We start from the raw sequence: 15,304 nt of genomic DNA, 5'->3' as shown, positions 1-15,304 counted from the left end.
GCACCACTGCCCCAGGTCGCCCGCCACGTGTCTTCCTGTTGGGATGAAGTCTCGATGAGAATTTTGGTGGAGACAAAAACTTTCAGCCAAGCCATGGCATTTTTCCCCCATACTAGGGATTGACTCTAGGGACTCACACATGCCAGGCAAGTGCTCTACCAGTGATCTACGTCTCTACATCTCCATCTTTTAAACACTTTTTATTTTTTTTATTGTTTCCAGGCCACAACAAGCGTTTATTTTTTGGTACCGGGGATCGAATTCGGGTCCTTGCGCTTGCGCAGCAGCAGCAGCAGCAGCAGCAGCAGCAGCAGCAGCAGCAGCAGCAGCAGCAGCAGCAGCAGCAGCAGCAGCGAAACCACTGAGCTAAATCTCCGGCCCTCACAACAAGCGTTTATTACGGGAACAGATCTGCCGGGCTTTCTCTAAACAAAGGAGAGACAAAGGCCTTAAACACTTTTTAAATTGTAAGACTACGTCTTGCTAAGTTGCCCAGGATGGCTCCAAACTTGTGATGCTTCTGCTTCAGCCTCCCCTGAAGCTGGGATTTCCGGGGTGCAGCACCATGCCCAGTTGAGCATAGAGTCTTGTTATATGCTATATTGAGTGTTTTTCATAGATATGAGTGACATTTCTATTTTTCTGTGATCTGTCTTTTCATTCTTTAGTCTATTCTTTAATTTGTCAATTTTCCCTTTTATTTTATTGGTGCTGGAGGTACAGCCTGGGGGCTCATACATGCTAGGGAAGTGCTCTACCACTGAGCTAGCCAATTTTTTCTTTTCAATATTTAGAAATTCCTCATATCTTAAGGGTAATAATCTTTTGAATTATGAGTTGCAAAATTTTCCCCACATCTTTTTTGTTTGTGGTGGTTTTTGCCACACGGTTTTTATTCTTTATGTAATCAGATGTACCAGGCATTGCCCTCATTGCTTCTGGGCCTTGAGTCATAGTTAGGAAACTAGAATTGTTTCCAGTGTGAGTCATTGTGTGAGCAAACATCTGAGGATCTGTGGGCCTGAGAGTAATATTTTCTTTATTGCAGTCTTGTATTTGTATGAAAATATGACAGGATCTGAAAGTCTAGGCTCAAGGTTCTTTTACTTCAGTGCACTGAAAATTTTACTCACTTGTTTTCTTTTATTCAGAATTGCTTTGAAAAATCTGTTGTCAATCTTATTCCTAAACTACTACTTGTAGGCTGTCTGCTTCTTTCTTTCTTTCTTTCTTTCTTTTGAGACAAGGTCTTGTTATGTAGTGCAGGCTGGGCTTCAACTCAGAGGGATCCTCCTGCCTCAGCATCCGAGTGCTGAGATCACAGGTGTGCCTCACCACACCCAGCCTATTTGCTCATTTTCTTTGCAAGCTTTCAGAATTTTCCTTTTGTCTTTGACACTCATTATCCTGTGTCTGTATGTGATGTTTTCCCATCTGTCTCCTCTTTGGCACTTTTGAACTTTCTCTTTCATCCTTTCTTGATTCTGGGAAATTTATCTTCATCTGTCTTCAGGAATTTCTGCTCTCTTTTAATTTTTTTCTTTCGGGACTCTTATTATATATGTTTGACGCTTCTAAATTTTTGGTTTTTTAAAATTTCTTATCTTTCTTTCTTTTCTTTTCTTTTATTTGAGACAGGATCTCACCATATAGTTCAGTCTGGCCTTGAACTCATTGTGTAGCCCAGGCTGGCCTTGAACTTGCAGCGATCTTCCTGCCTCACCACGAGTGCTGGGATTATAGGCTTGTGCCACCATGCGGAGTTTAAACTTCTTATCTTTCCTTTTGCTGTTTTATAGTTTGTCTTAGTTACTTTTTCTTATTGCTGAGACAAAATACCTACTCTAGATCTGGCCACCTCTGAAAAGCCCCACCAATGAGTGCATGAGGTTTGGGGGCATCTAGATACACGCCAAAGCCAAAATATATAGCTTTTGCCCTTTCCTGCTCCTTTCTAGGAGTATTCCTTAAGCTGACGTTATAGTTTAGCTTCCTCTCTTCAGCTCTCTTTCCTATTACTTACACCATCTATTGTGTTCTTTAGTTCTATTGAGATATATATCATATTATTCATTTTATATTCCTATTGAAATTGATATATATTTGTGTATACATTTTTTTAGAGTCTCATTGTGTTGCCCAGGCTAGTTTCAAACTTGGGGCTCAAGTTATCCTCCTGCCTCAGCCTCCCGAATAGCTGGGACTACATGTCCTACCATGCCTGGCTCTTATTGTTTTGTGTATATTGTGTGTGTGTGTGCGTGTGCTGGAGGTCAAACTCAGAACCTTGTGCTTGTGAGGCAGGCATGGTGCCACTGAGCTAAATCCCTGGCCCTTATTGTTATATTATTGATGCCTATCTTTCTACATTTTTTTTTTTTTTTTTTTTTTGGTACCAGGGATGAACTCGGGTCCTTGTGCTTGCACAGCAGACGCGAAACCACTGAGCTAAATCCCCGGCCCTCTACTTATTTTTAAATAATATGGTTTTTATAGTCCCCTGGGCATAGTATCCATGTTTATTTAAATTCTCCCTCTGTCCATTCTAACACTTGTCCTTCAGATAATACATATGGTCCATCTGTTCTCTCTGTGGGGTACGTCTGGTGTCTTTTTTGAGGTGGTTGTCCTTCCATGTGTCTCGCTGTTTTCAGAGTGTCAGGTTCTTAAGCTAGTGATGGCTGTTGAGAAAGGGCTGGCTGAGGGGAGATCCCAGCTGGTACAGCTGGGTGAAAGGTATGAGTCCCAAGGCGGAACTCCCAGCCCCACAAAACCACTGGCGGTCATGCTGGGTGTCCTGCCACCTTCCGGGCACTTGCTCAGGTGCTGACCTTTCCAGCCCTTATGCTGAAAGGCAGCCTCAAGAACAGGCAGTTCCTGTAGAAGCCCCGTTAACTGTTGGTGACAGCGCACCACTCTGCATCGGCTTCTTCCCTAACAATATTTTTAGTACTGTGGTAAACAGTACATAACGTAATTGTTATTTTAGCCATTTGTAAGGGTAGAATTTGGTGGCAATAAATGCATTCACAGTGCCATGTACTATCATCACTGTCTATAACTAGAAATGTTTCATCATCGCCAACATAAACTTTTGTGTTAGGTTTCTATCTCTGTGACAAATACTGAGATAACCAACTGAAAAGAAAGAAAGATCTATTTTGGCTCATGGTTCTGAGGTTCTTGTCCATGGTTGCTTGTTCCTGTGCCGAGGCAGAACCTGATGTGGAAGCTGCTCAGCTCATGGTGCCACGAAATAGAGAAAGACAGGAAGGGGCTGGAGTCCCAGTGCCCTCTAAGGCCATAGCCCCGTGACTTCATTTCCTCCCACAAGGCCTCACCTACTAAAGGGTCCCCTGCCTCCCACAGGCTGGGGACCAAGCTTTCAACACAGGGCCTTCCAAACTACAGCAACTCTGTGCCCGGTGAAGATGAACTCTCCCTCCTCTTCCCTACTCCTCTGTTTCTGTGAATTCGCATATTATGGCACCTGCTATAGTGGAATCGTATAATATTTGTCCTCTGCTTCTGGCTTATTTTTCTTAGCATAATAGTTTTAGAGTCCATCCATGTTGTAGCACATACCAAAATTTCATTCTTTCTTATACCTACATAGTATTTCCTCATCAACTTCCATCTCAGCCAGGTTTTGCAATGCCCTAACATCCACCACCCACGGGCCAGAATTTCCCAGTTTTCTGCAATGATGTGGTTGTTTCAGAAAAGCTGGTGGGTTGGTTGTGGGGATGAAGCAGCAAGCATAGAGCCTTGAGCCAGATGTGGTGGCACATACCTGTAATCTCAGCTTCGCAAGAGGCTGAGGCAGGAGAATTATGAGTTCAAGACCAGCTTCAGCAACTTAGTGAGACACTGTCTCAAAATAAGAAGTAAAAAGAGTGGGGATGTAGGTCAGTGGTAGAGCACTTGCCTAGCATGCATGAAGTTCTAAGAAAAGGTAGAACGTTACAAAGCTCTCCTTAAACTTGCCTTCTCCTTGGAACTTCTGTATTTTTTTTTTTTTTTTTTTGGTACCGGGGATCCAACTCAAGACCTTGCACTTGCAAAGCAGGTGGCAGACCCACTGAGCTAACTCCCTGGCCCTTCCTTGTGACTTCTAGATTTGCTCAGTCTCAGTCTCGTTAGGGCTTTCTTAGGGCTTCCCTGATCTTCTTCCCCCTGGGGTCTTTTCCTGGGGTTCATTTTCCTTCTTCACCCTGAGGAGCCCATCTCTGGCTCTTGCTGATTTGCCAATATGGCAGCACAGGGCCATGATGGCCTCAGGAACTTGAATTAGAGCTTGAAAGGCCTTCCTCAGGCATGGGCAGTTCCCCCTGGAAACTCAGCCTTACTTCTGGTTTTCTTTGGTTTGGCTTTATGGAATTCATATTATTCTTTTATTTTATATCTTCTGTGTTTTCTTTTTTTATTATTATTTTATTGTTTTTTATTATTATTTTGGTACGGGGGATAGAACTCAGGACCTTGCACTTGCGAGGCAGATGGTGGCACCATTGAGCTAAATTCCCAGCCCAGTGTTTTCTTAAAATATCCCCTCCCCACTCTAAGATTCTAAAAACATAGTTTTATAATTTCTTCTAATGCTATTATAATTCTTCTCATATTTGGTATATTGAATTATCTGGAATTAATTTTTATATGTGATATGACATTAATTTAACTTAATTTGTATAAAAACATTAGTCATCTGTGCAAACACCATTTATTCAATAGTCCATTTTCTCTCCACTGACTTGAAATGCAAAGGTACAGTTTTGAATAATGAGCTTGTATCTGTTCACTTTATTATTTTATTGATTTTAATCACTTATCAGTTATCAGGTTTTTTTTGCATTTTCTAGGCAGACAGTGACACCTTTTGCAAAAAATTGTCATTTTTTCCTTGTTTCCCAACATTTGTGTCTTTGTCTCTTCCCTGTCTTATTCTTGACTGAGTAATTCTGGCTAGGGTACTTGTTTCTTGGTATAGGTTTATGGGAGAAACAGTCTTTAAACTTTATCAAGTTAAGCAAACTCCTTTCCATTCTTATGTTGTAAAACACTTTATAGATATTTATCAAGAAAATAAGAAGCTTTTTTTCTTTGTGATTTGTTAATACAAAGACCTTCATTAAGAGATTTTCTACTTTGGGGGGTGTGTTTTGATACAGGGTCTCTCTGTGTAGTCCAGGCTGGTGATTTACAATTTTAAAGAGTGTGCAAGTTGGATTTTATTGAGGTGAGATTTGGGAAATACAGAGAGTGAGCCCTGCAGAAAGCAGGGGGGAGCACTGTAGAAAGCAGCTCATGCAGAGGCTCTAGGACAGGAGTGTGCTTGACAGGAGGCTGATGTGATTAGTGCAGAGCTGGGGGTTTGAATGGGTAACAGGGATCCGGGTCCTTTTGGGCTTTAAAGGCTCCCCTAGTGACCGCTCTAGCCCACAGCCTTCATATGTTGGGACCAAATCACCAGAGTCATGGGGAGCCAGGGAGCTGCCTTGCTCCTCCACCAGGGATCACAGCTAGGCAGCGTCAGCCTGAGCCAGGAAGTGGGGCCCACAGACGCTGGGCCTGCCGCTGCCGTGAATTTTACTGCTCAGACCCCAAAATTTTGAGAAAAAAACTTCTATTGCTTATAAGCCACCAAGTTTATGTTTATTTTTTTGAGACAAGGTCTCACTATGTAGTTCAGTCTTCCCTCCTCCTCCTCCTCCTCCTCCTCCTCCTCACCTCCTCTTCCTCCTCTTCTTCTTCTCCTTCTTCTCCTTCTTCTTCATCTTTTTTATTTTTTATTTTTTTGCTATCGGGAATCGAAGTCGGGTCCTTGCGCTTATGAGGCAAGCGGTGGAACCACTGAGCGAAATCCCCGGCCCCAATATGTCTTGATTCCTCCTTTTCTCCCAGTCCCCTTTCCTCCCTTCAACCTCCCCTCCCCCCTTATTTACAGAAGCTTTTTTTTTACATTTTTTCCTTCTTTTCTCTTTTTTTCCCCTCTTCCCTTCCTTTTTCTCCTCCCCCTTTCACAGTTTCCCTTTCCTTTTGAACAGTTTCTTCCCATTTCATATTATCCGTTATACAATTTGGTCCTTATTTACCCTTTTGGTTTCTCACACCAGAAAGACAATGTGATATTTACACATATGTGTCCGGTTTATTTCACTTAAGAGTATGGTTTCAAGTTGCACCCAAATGCCTCGAGTTTATCTTTTTTCTTTCTTCTCAAGTTTATAGCTGAGTAGTAGTCCATTGTATAAAAAAACCACATCTTTTTTATTTAGTCATTGGTTGATGGGCATTTGGGCTGTTTCCAAGATTTAGCTATTACAAACTGTGTCATTATAAATGTGGGTACATATATTATCATTGTTTTGTGATGCTTTTAATTCTTTTGGGAAGATACCCAGCAGGGGAATAGCTGGGTCAAATGGGACGTGTAATCCTAGTTTTCTGAGGGATCTCAACACTGGTTTGCACAATGGTTGCATCAGTCTGCACTCCCACCAATAGTGGAGAAGGGTCCCAAAATTATTCCTGGAAGCAAGCATTACCCTGATACCAAAATCAGAGAAGGACCCAACCAAAAAAGAAAACTATGGGCCAGTCTCCCTAATGAACATAGATGCAAAAATCCTCAATAAGATACTGGCAAACAGAATGCAACAAGTTATCAAGAAGATTGTCCACCATGACCAAGTAGGATTCATCCTAGGGATGCAAGTATGGTTCAACATACACAAGTCACTAAATGTAATACACCATATCAACAGAGCCAAAGACAAAAAGCACATGATGATCTCAATAGATTCAGAAAAAGCAATTGACAAAGTCCAACACCCATTCATGATAAAAAACCTACAGAAAACTGGAATAGATGGTCTCTACCTCAATCTGATAAAAGCCATCTATGACAAACCAACAGCCAGCATCATACTAACTGGTCAAAAACAGAAAGCTTTCACACTAAAATCAGGAATAAGACAATGGTGTCCACTATCACCACTCCTATTTGACACAGTTCTGGAAACATTAGCCAGAACAATTAGAGAAGATAAAGAAACGAAAGGAATAAAGATAGGAAAGGAAGAAGTTAAATTATCATTGTTTGCGGATGACATAATTCTCTACATAGAAGACCTCAAAAAATTCCACCAAAAACCTTCTGGATTTAATAACCAAATTCAGTAGAGTAGCTGGATACAAAGTCAGCACTCAAAAATCAATAACATTCCTGTACACAAATAACAAATTCACTGAAAAAGAAATGAGGGAAATAACAGCTTTCACAATTGCATCAAAAAATGAAATACTTAGGAATCAATGTAACAGGAAATAAAGGACCTATATATAGAAAATTACAGTACTCTGAAAAAGGAGATTGAAGAGGATATCAGAAGATGGAAAGCTATCCCCTGCTCTTGGGTAGGAAGAACCAACATAGTGAAAGTGGCCATACTCCCAAAATCATTATACAGATTTAATGCAAACCCAATCAAATTACCATTAACATACCTCACAGAATTAGAGAAAACATTCCTAAAGTTTATTTGGAACCAGAAGAGACCTCAATAGCAAAAATAATTCTGGGCAACAGAGGCAAGGCAGGGGACATCACAATCCCTGTCTTGAAATTTTATTACAGAGCTACTGTGATAAAAACAGCATGGTACTGGCAAAAACAAACAAACAAACAAAAAACCAGATCCAAGGATCAATGGAACAGACTCAAAGAGGTGGAAACAACACCAAACACACTCATCACTTTTTCTTTGACGAAGGGGCCAAACATGTTTACTGGAGGAAGGATAGCCTCTTTTAACAAGTGGTGCTGGAAAAATTGACTTTCTACATGCTGAAGATTAAAACCAAACCCATGTCTCTCACCATGCACTAAACTAAAGTCAAAATGGATCAAAAGAGGGTCGGAGATTTAGCTCAGTTGGTGCCTCTGCCTGCCTCAGAAGCACAAGGTCCTCAGTTCGATCCCAGGTACCAGAAAAAAAAAAAAAAAAAGAGAATCAAAGATCTAAATATTAAAACAGAAACACTAAATCTGTTGGAAGAGAGAATAGGTAGAACTCTTGAGGACACAGGAGTAGGCAAAGACTTCATGAGCAAAACCCAAACTGCATGGGAACAGTGCAAATAATCAACAACTCGGATCTCATCCTATGAAAAAGTTTTTGCACTGCAAAGAAATCAACAGAGTGAAGAGACAACCCACAAAGTGAGCCAGTAGTCCCTCAGACAAAGGACTACTATCTAGAATATATAAAGAACTCAAAAATATCAGATCCCCCAAATTTAAAGACCCAATCCAAAAATGGGCATCTGAAATGAATAGACATTTCTCAGATGAAGAAGTAGAAATGGCAAATAAATATACGAAAAAAATGTTCAACATCACTGGTCGTCTAATTAAAAGAACACTGAGATTCCATCTCACTCCAGAAAGAATGGCTGTTATCAAGAAATCCAGCAACAGCAGTCTTAATGGACTAAGACAGAGTCAGTATAGGTTTTCTTCTTCTTCTCAGTATAGGGCAGTGACAGTGAACCTTTTAGAGACCGAGTGGCAAACTGCAACCCCAAATCCACTTATTTATCGCAAAGTTCCCAGACTGTAATTAAACCTGAATCCTGAAGCTTTAGTTTAGAAAAAGCAACTCATACATGAGTATTTTTTGTCTTAAAAGAAAAACACGGTCACATATGTGCATAGGTTCCCCACCATGGGTACAGGGTTTTGAGGCATCAGAATGATGATCAGGTGCACATCGTCAAAGGGTCTCACGGGCTCTGCTGGGAAGAATGGTGCAGGAGGTCAGACAGGAGGCTCTGCACAGCCCAGGCAGTGACCAGTCATCGATGGTGGCTTGGAGTAGCGTGAGAGCTGCAAGAATTGGTGAAAAATGCTGGCTATGTGGAATTGGAGTTGCCACCGGCAAAAACGGGGAATGCTGTGGAGTTAAAATCAAGAATTCAGTTGTGGGCATGTTGGGTGTGAGGTGTCTTAACACTGAAGCAGAGTGCTGAGCAGATGGCTGGATACTTGAGCCAGACTCTGGGGAGATCTATAAACGCGGACGTTATTCATGTGTAGATAGTGTTTAAAGCTGCAAGCCTGGACAAGATACCCATGTTGGTCAGGATAATCTTGGGCTTCTGCCTTGATAACAGAAAACTCCTAAATTCCCGGGGCTAGACAGGGGAGAGATTTTGTTTCTTGTGCACGTGAAGCTTATTGCAGATCTGGGTTCCTTTCCAGCACATCTGTCTCTCATGCAGTGGCTCAGTGATCCAGCTGTTTTGGTTTTTGGTCTCACATCTCAGTGTGAGGATCTTTCCGAATAGATGCAGCAGGAGAGAAGACGGTCGGAGGGTAGGGCGTCAGGCTCTGCTGGCAAGCGACCTGTCTCTTCTCCTCACAGCCCAGGGGCCGGGATGAATTGGATCTTTTCCACTTTCTGGGAAGGGATGTGGGAGAAATGGATGAATGAAGACGCTAAGGAAGAGAGGGTGGACTGAAGAGAGAAAAGGTCACAGATGAGAGAAGGAGCCAGCAAAGGAGATGGAGAAGGGTTGTTGAGGGAGGTGGAAGGAGGACCAGGAGGTGGCATCATGGAACCATGAAATGGGGGTGGACCCTCCTTGCCCAAGAGGAGGGAGTGTTCCAGACATGGCTGTCAGATGATGACTGAGGACTGGGTGGCAAGGTGGACGTGATCTGTACTGTTGAGAAGATCAGTTTATAACACCACGGGGGAGCTGTTTGGGGTGAGCTTAAGGGACATGGTAGAGGTTGGTAGAAATTAGAGATAAGTATAGCCAATTAGCTGGGTGGCAATCTGGATGCCCACTGCAGGTGGCTTCGGGTGGAGGGGTGCTGGCGGAGGTGGGGAGGCTGTCCTGGGGAGCACAGAAGCAGGCCTTTTTTTAGGGGAAGGGAAGTCAGTGGCAGGTGAGCTGGCCACCAAGGACCATGGTTTGGATCTGAAGGGCCCAGAGGCCTCGTCTAAAGGCTTGGTCGTGGGTCTTTGGCACTGTCGGGAGCTGGTGAACATTTAGGAAGTGGGGCCTGGTGGGAAGACTTAGATCACTGGAACCCTGGCCTTCTCTCTTCACGCTTCCCAGCTGAGCTGAGCCTCTGCTCCATGTGCTCTCTACCATGGTGTCTACCTCACCACAGGCCCAACCAGCAAGGCCAGGTGGCCATGAGCCGAGACCCCTGCAACTATGAGGGAGTAAACCTTCTTCTCCTTTATGTTGATTTCTCTCGGGTATTTTGTTATAGTGGTGGAAAGCTAACACAAGGGACCTGTAATGGAGCCAGTTGAGGGAGGCCTGGTTTCTGAGAGTTCTCTATGGGTATGTTTTCGGTGGAACTGAGTGCCCAGCAAGCACTGTTACTCCTTATTTTTATGGTATCCCTGTGAGCTTTTTTAGTGTTCTGCCCTGGCCTACCAAAAAAAAGATGATGAGCCTCAGACCCAGAGAACAAAGATGCTAGTTTCTAAATGGATTTGAAGAGCTCACAGCAGAGGAAATGCAAGTTTGAAAATCAAGATGTGTATGATTTGCTTTGGCTGTCAAGAGACAAACCCTGAAAGACTCTGTCTAATCCTTTTTATGCCTAAAGACCTGAGTGGGAAAGAATGCAGTCACTGTAGGAGCAGGGAGATGAGGTCCATGGGAGGACTGGGGAGTCATTGGCTGGGCTGTGTGTGGAAGTGAGGGGTATCTACCTTCTACCTATCTATCTGTAGGAAATGGGAAAGGGGACGTTACCAGAATCCCTGCAGTGAGTCCTGGTCTCCTGTGAGCTACTACAACACAAAGCAAATTAAAGAATAAAGACAGGAAACAAGACTTAGGGAAGAAGCTGAGCTTTGGGTCTGATCAGTGCCGCTCTGGGCAGCAAAGACGAAGGCATCCTGAGCTTGCCACTATTTATTGGGCTCATAGGGAGTATCACATGACTCAGAGGGCAGTGATAATCCCAAATTGAGGAGGTTTTTATAATTGGAGGAAGCATGAGATGTCTTGGAGGGTGGCGGTAATCCTATGACCATGAGGATCTTGTGCTGATGAGGATCTTAGGTTGATGAGGATGGTGAGATGAGCAAAACGTTCTTACCACAGTAGGTGGGACGAGTAAGCTGATGAGGAATCTGTCCCTCCCAGGTGAGAGCTTTTTACTAGGTTCTCAAAGAACCAGGATGTCTTCAGCTGATGTAATCTTGCCCTTGAGCATTACAGCATCACAAGACTATTGAGGCCTCAGACAGCCCTAATCATAATTTAATTGTGAAATGCTTTTTTCCTTAAAATTATATGGAATGACTCCTGATATCTATCTATCTATCTATCTATCTATCTATCTATCTATCTATCTATCTATCATCTATCTATCATCTGCTGGCTGCAGGGTCCCAGTGCCCAGGAACCAGGGAAGGGGACAGTGAAGGAAGCTGTAAATCCCCATGTCCCTTGCACAAGGACGGTGACCCTTGCAGTGCTCCCAGCAGTCACAAATGTGCACAGAGTGCTCCTCCCCCACACTAGTGGCTGTGGCCAGCAGTGGGGGCTTCCATAGGTGCTGGTGGCTGACAGCTGCTGTCATGTGCCTGCTGGACAATGCCTAGGAGCTGGGGACCAGGCAGCATTTTCCTGATGTCAAGATGCCTCAGAGGAAAGGAAGAGAGCAAGACAGGGTGGGGGATATCCCTGGAGTACGAGTGACTATAAACAGCGTTGAGATTTCCTGGGCAGGACTAGATTACGTTTTTAGGAATTGAAAACAGAAGTTAAAGTTATTAAAGGAGTTATATTTTACACATGTGATTTTTGAGACTGAGAATTTGTACTTGCTGTTTGTAGTTGAACAAAGAGTCTTGCACAGTGCCTGGCATACAGTCTGTGCCCAGTTATTGTAATCTGATGCGTTTCCCAAATTGTATGTGGCCAGCAATGTGCACAAACACTACTGGAGGGGGCGTTGAGAGGGGAGCATGCTCAGTTGATGCTCTCGTGTTACTTTATTTTTTTTCAAAAATTCATTTTCCTGCCCTTCCTTCCTTCTTTCCTTCCTTCCTTCCTTCCGTTCCTCCTTCCTTCCTCCCTTTCTACCTTCCCTCATCCCCTCTCTCTTTCTTTTTGTGGTACTGGGGATGAACCTAAGGCCTCAAGTATGCTAGGCAAGTGCTCTACCACTGAGCTATACTGCCTGCCTATACTTTTTTTTTGGTACCGGGGATTGAACTCGGGTCCTTGCGCTTGCACAGCAGGCAGTGAAACCCCTGAGGTAAATCCCTGGCCCCAACACTTTTTTGATTATAGCATATAAGTGATTTTTAGATCTTAGAGGATTTTTATAACATTTTAATGTTTATATAATCATTGTTATAATGTTATACTTCATGTTATAACATTACACTTAATGTTACAGTTAATGTTGTTAAAACTGACATTAACATTTAATGTTAATTTTTACAACATTAGTACAGGATTATTAAATTCCTTGGTGGTCAGAGGACTCAAACTGGGGTCTTGGATCTGCCACTCCTTCATTGGAGCAAGGTGCTGCCCTTCTCAGAGAGCAGAGGCACTGCCTAAGGCGTGAAGCTGGTGGAGAGGAGTGAATGTCTCCTGAAGATGCAGGCCTGCCTGGTACTCGGAGGGGAGTTTAGTGTGTTTTCTGAATACTAATAGACTTATCATAGCAGGCTCCTGTGTGGAAGGTGGTGAAAAATTAATTACATTCTGTCATGTATAAGTCCTAAACACACTCCATACACATACACACCCCTCAGACAAAGACGTACAACACATGACAATACACACTACTGACAACACACATAACGCATGCACACAATGGTCTGTAGCACTACATACTTCATGCACACTTGCCACACACAGTGTAGCACATGCACACACATACATCACACACCACACTACAATGCAATATATCCGGATACATGAGTGCACATACTACATGGACATATGCCACCCACACACCACAAACACACATGCATTATATGCATATGTACTATACCACATGTAAACATACCAGGTCAACACACATGTGGGTGTTTGCATGCATATGTATGGACTTATATGCCACACATGATACATGCATATACACACATTGTGTGCACACATTTATACCACACCACATGTACACATCATTTTCACACATACTTGCACACACATGCCACATATACACACACACTCCACATGCACACGTTTGGTAACAACCAGGGCTTGTGATAATCAAAAGCGCCACTAAGTGGCATCATGACATTTATTTAGAAATTTTTGTTTGTTTGTTTCTTTTTGGTACTGGGGATCGAACTCGGGACCTTGCGCTTGCGAGGCAGGCAGTGGAACCATGGAGCTAAATCCCCGGCCCTATTTAGAAATTTTTATATGCCCATTTTTATATAGCTGTGATAATACTGCATATCAGTAGTTTTGAAAATGTAGCGAAAACTATTTTCATAATAATGCAGAGATGTCATTTGCTTTTTTTCCCCTTCTTGTTCTTTCCTGAGTACATGATGGAAGTTTCCAGAGAGTGCAAGATGTGTGGCATGGCAATGGATTGAAAATTGAAGCAGATGTAGAATCCACTTCTACTAAACTAGACATCTTTTTAGACATTTACAAATATAACAGTGCCATTCTTCTACTAATTTTAGACTATGCAGTTATTTTTCATAGAAATATTATTTATGTTAACATGCATTTATTTATTTATGTATTTTTTTTGCAGTATTGGGGCTCAAACTCGGGACCTTGCGCTTGTGAGACAGGCATGGTGTCACTGAGCCAAATCCCCAGCCGTAACATATATTTATTTTATTTAAAAAATTTTTACCTTTTCAATATTTTCAGCAATTCGAATCTTTTTTTTTTTTTTTTTTGGTACCAGGGATTGAACTCAGGTCCTTGCACTTCCACAGCAGGCAGTGAAACCACTGAGCTAAATCCCTGGCCCCCTCTTAGCAATTTTCAAGGATGGATTATTATTACTTTTGCATACTGTTTTGGTTACTTTCTCATCTCTGTGACAAAATACCCAACACCCACAAGTTAAAAGAGGAAAGGTTTATTTCAGCTCACAATTTATAGAGGCTTCAGTCTATAGTTGACAGGCTCCAAGACGGTAGCATGGCAGAGGGACATCACACAGGAGAAACAGTCCATGGCAGGGTAGACAGGAAGCAGGAAAGCGGTGAGTTGCAACAGCAAGCCTCTCTTTGCCTTTTATCCCATCCAGGCTACAAGCCTTTTGGGTGGTACCACCCACAGCCAGGGTGGCCTGCCCATTATCCACACCCAGAACTATGCTAAAATCAGTGGACTAACTTCGTACCACACACCCTTAATCCCAGCATCACACACCCTGAATTCAGCCAGCTCTGAAAAGCCCCACCTATGACTCCAGGAGGCTTTGGGGGGACATCTAGACACAAGCCATAACATTCTGCTCCTGACCCCCCAAAGACTCATGCACATTCCTTTATGCAAAAGGTATTTAGCCCATCTCTAAGAGTTGTCTAAGTCGTAACAGTTCGAGCATTGCTGAAAACTCCAAGTCCAAAGTCTCTTCTGAAATTTAAGACAATCTCTTTGCTATGAGCCCCTGTAAAAATGTTTTAAAAAGTTAAACACGTCCAATATACAATGGTGCAAGATAAACATTCCTATTCCAAGAGGTACAAATAAGGAGATAGAAAGGAATTGGAGCAAAGCAAAACAATAAATCCCATAGTTCCATGTCCAGCATCTGGTGCATCTGGTGGCAAAATACGACCTCCAAAGGGCTTGGGTGGCTCTGTGTCTATGGCACTGTGTGTGGTTGTAGCTCCTACAGCTTCTCTTTTGGGCCAGTTCTGCTCCCTCCTTGCAGTTTTCCTCAGACAATTCACATTTCTGTCTTCTCCAACCTTCTGGGGGTCTCCACTGCACCTTTGGCTTCATACTCACAGCTTTACACACTGCCCTCTCAGGGGTACAGTGCCTGAAATCAAATATGGGGGAAGCATTACTGACCTCACAACTCTTGCATTCTGCATACACCTAAAACCAGCACCACATGGATGATGCCAAGGTTTGCCACCAGCTAGAGCAGGAGCCAGAGTTCCTTCTCTCTTGGCTGTAGGGATCAAGTGCCTGGATTGCTGAGTGCTATGAACCCCTTCCTGAGGAACAGATTCTGTAGGCTGCCATCATTCTAGAATATAGTGCTCTGGAGTACTCTTCACAAAGCAAAGTCTTTCACCTTTGTAATTTTGAGACCACAAAG

General features: G+C 42.9%; 1 long non-coding RNA gene across 1 annotated transcript in view; it reads left to right on the top strand.

Moving 5' to 3' along the window:
• The window catches only part of LOC110345310 (uncharacterized), a 49,043-nt gene extending 36,838 nt beyond the window's left edge, over positions 1-12,205 (top strand). Inside the window, exon 5 of the long non-coding RNA XR_015444679.1 lies at positions 223-12,205. This is a non-coding gene — a long non-coding RNA (uncharacterized LOC110345310). The remainder of the gene's footprint in view (positions 1-222) is intronic.
• The last annotated feature ends 3,099 nt before the right edge of the window (positions 12,206-15,304 follow it).

The sequence above is a fragment of the Heterocephalus glaber genome, unplaced genomic scaffold (assembly GCF_053883595.1).
Source record: "Heterocephalus glaber isolate CG9 unplaced genomic scaffold, H.glaber_assembly_v1.0 deba00001606, whole genome shotgun sequence".
Classification (NCBI taxonomy): Eukaryota; Metazoa; Chordata; class Mammalia; order Rodentia; family Bathyergidae; genus Heterocephalus; species Heterocephalus glaber.
This window is presented reverse-complemented; position numbering and strand designations above follow the sequence as displayed.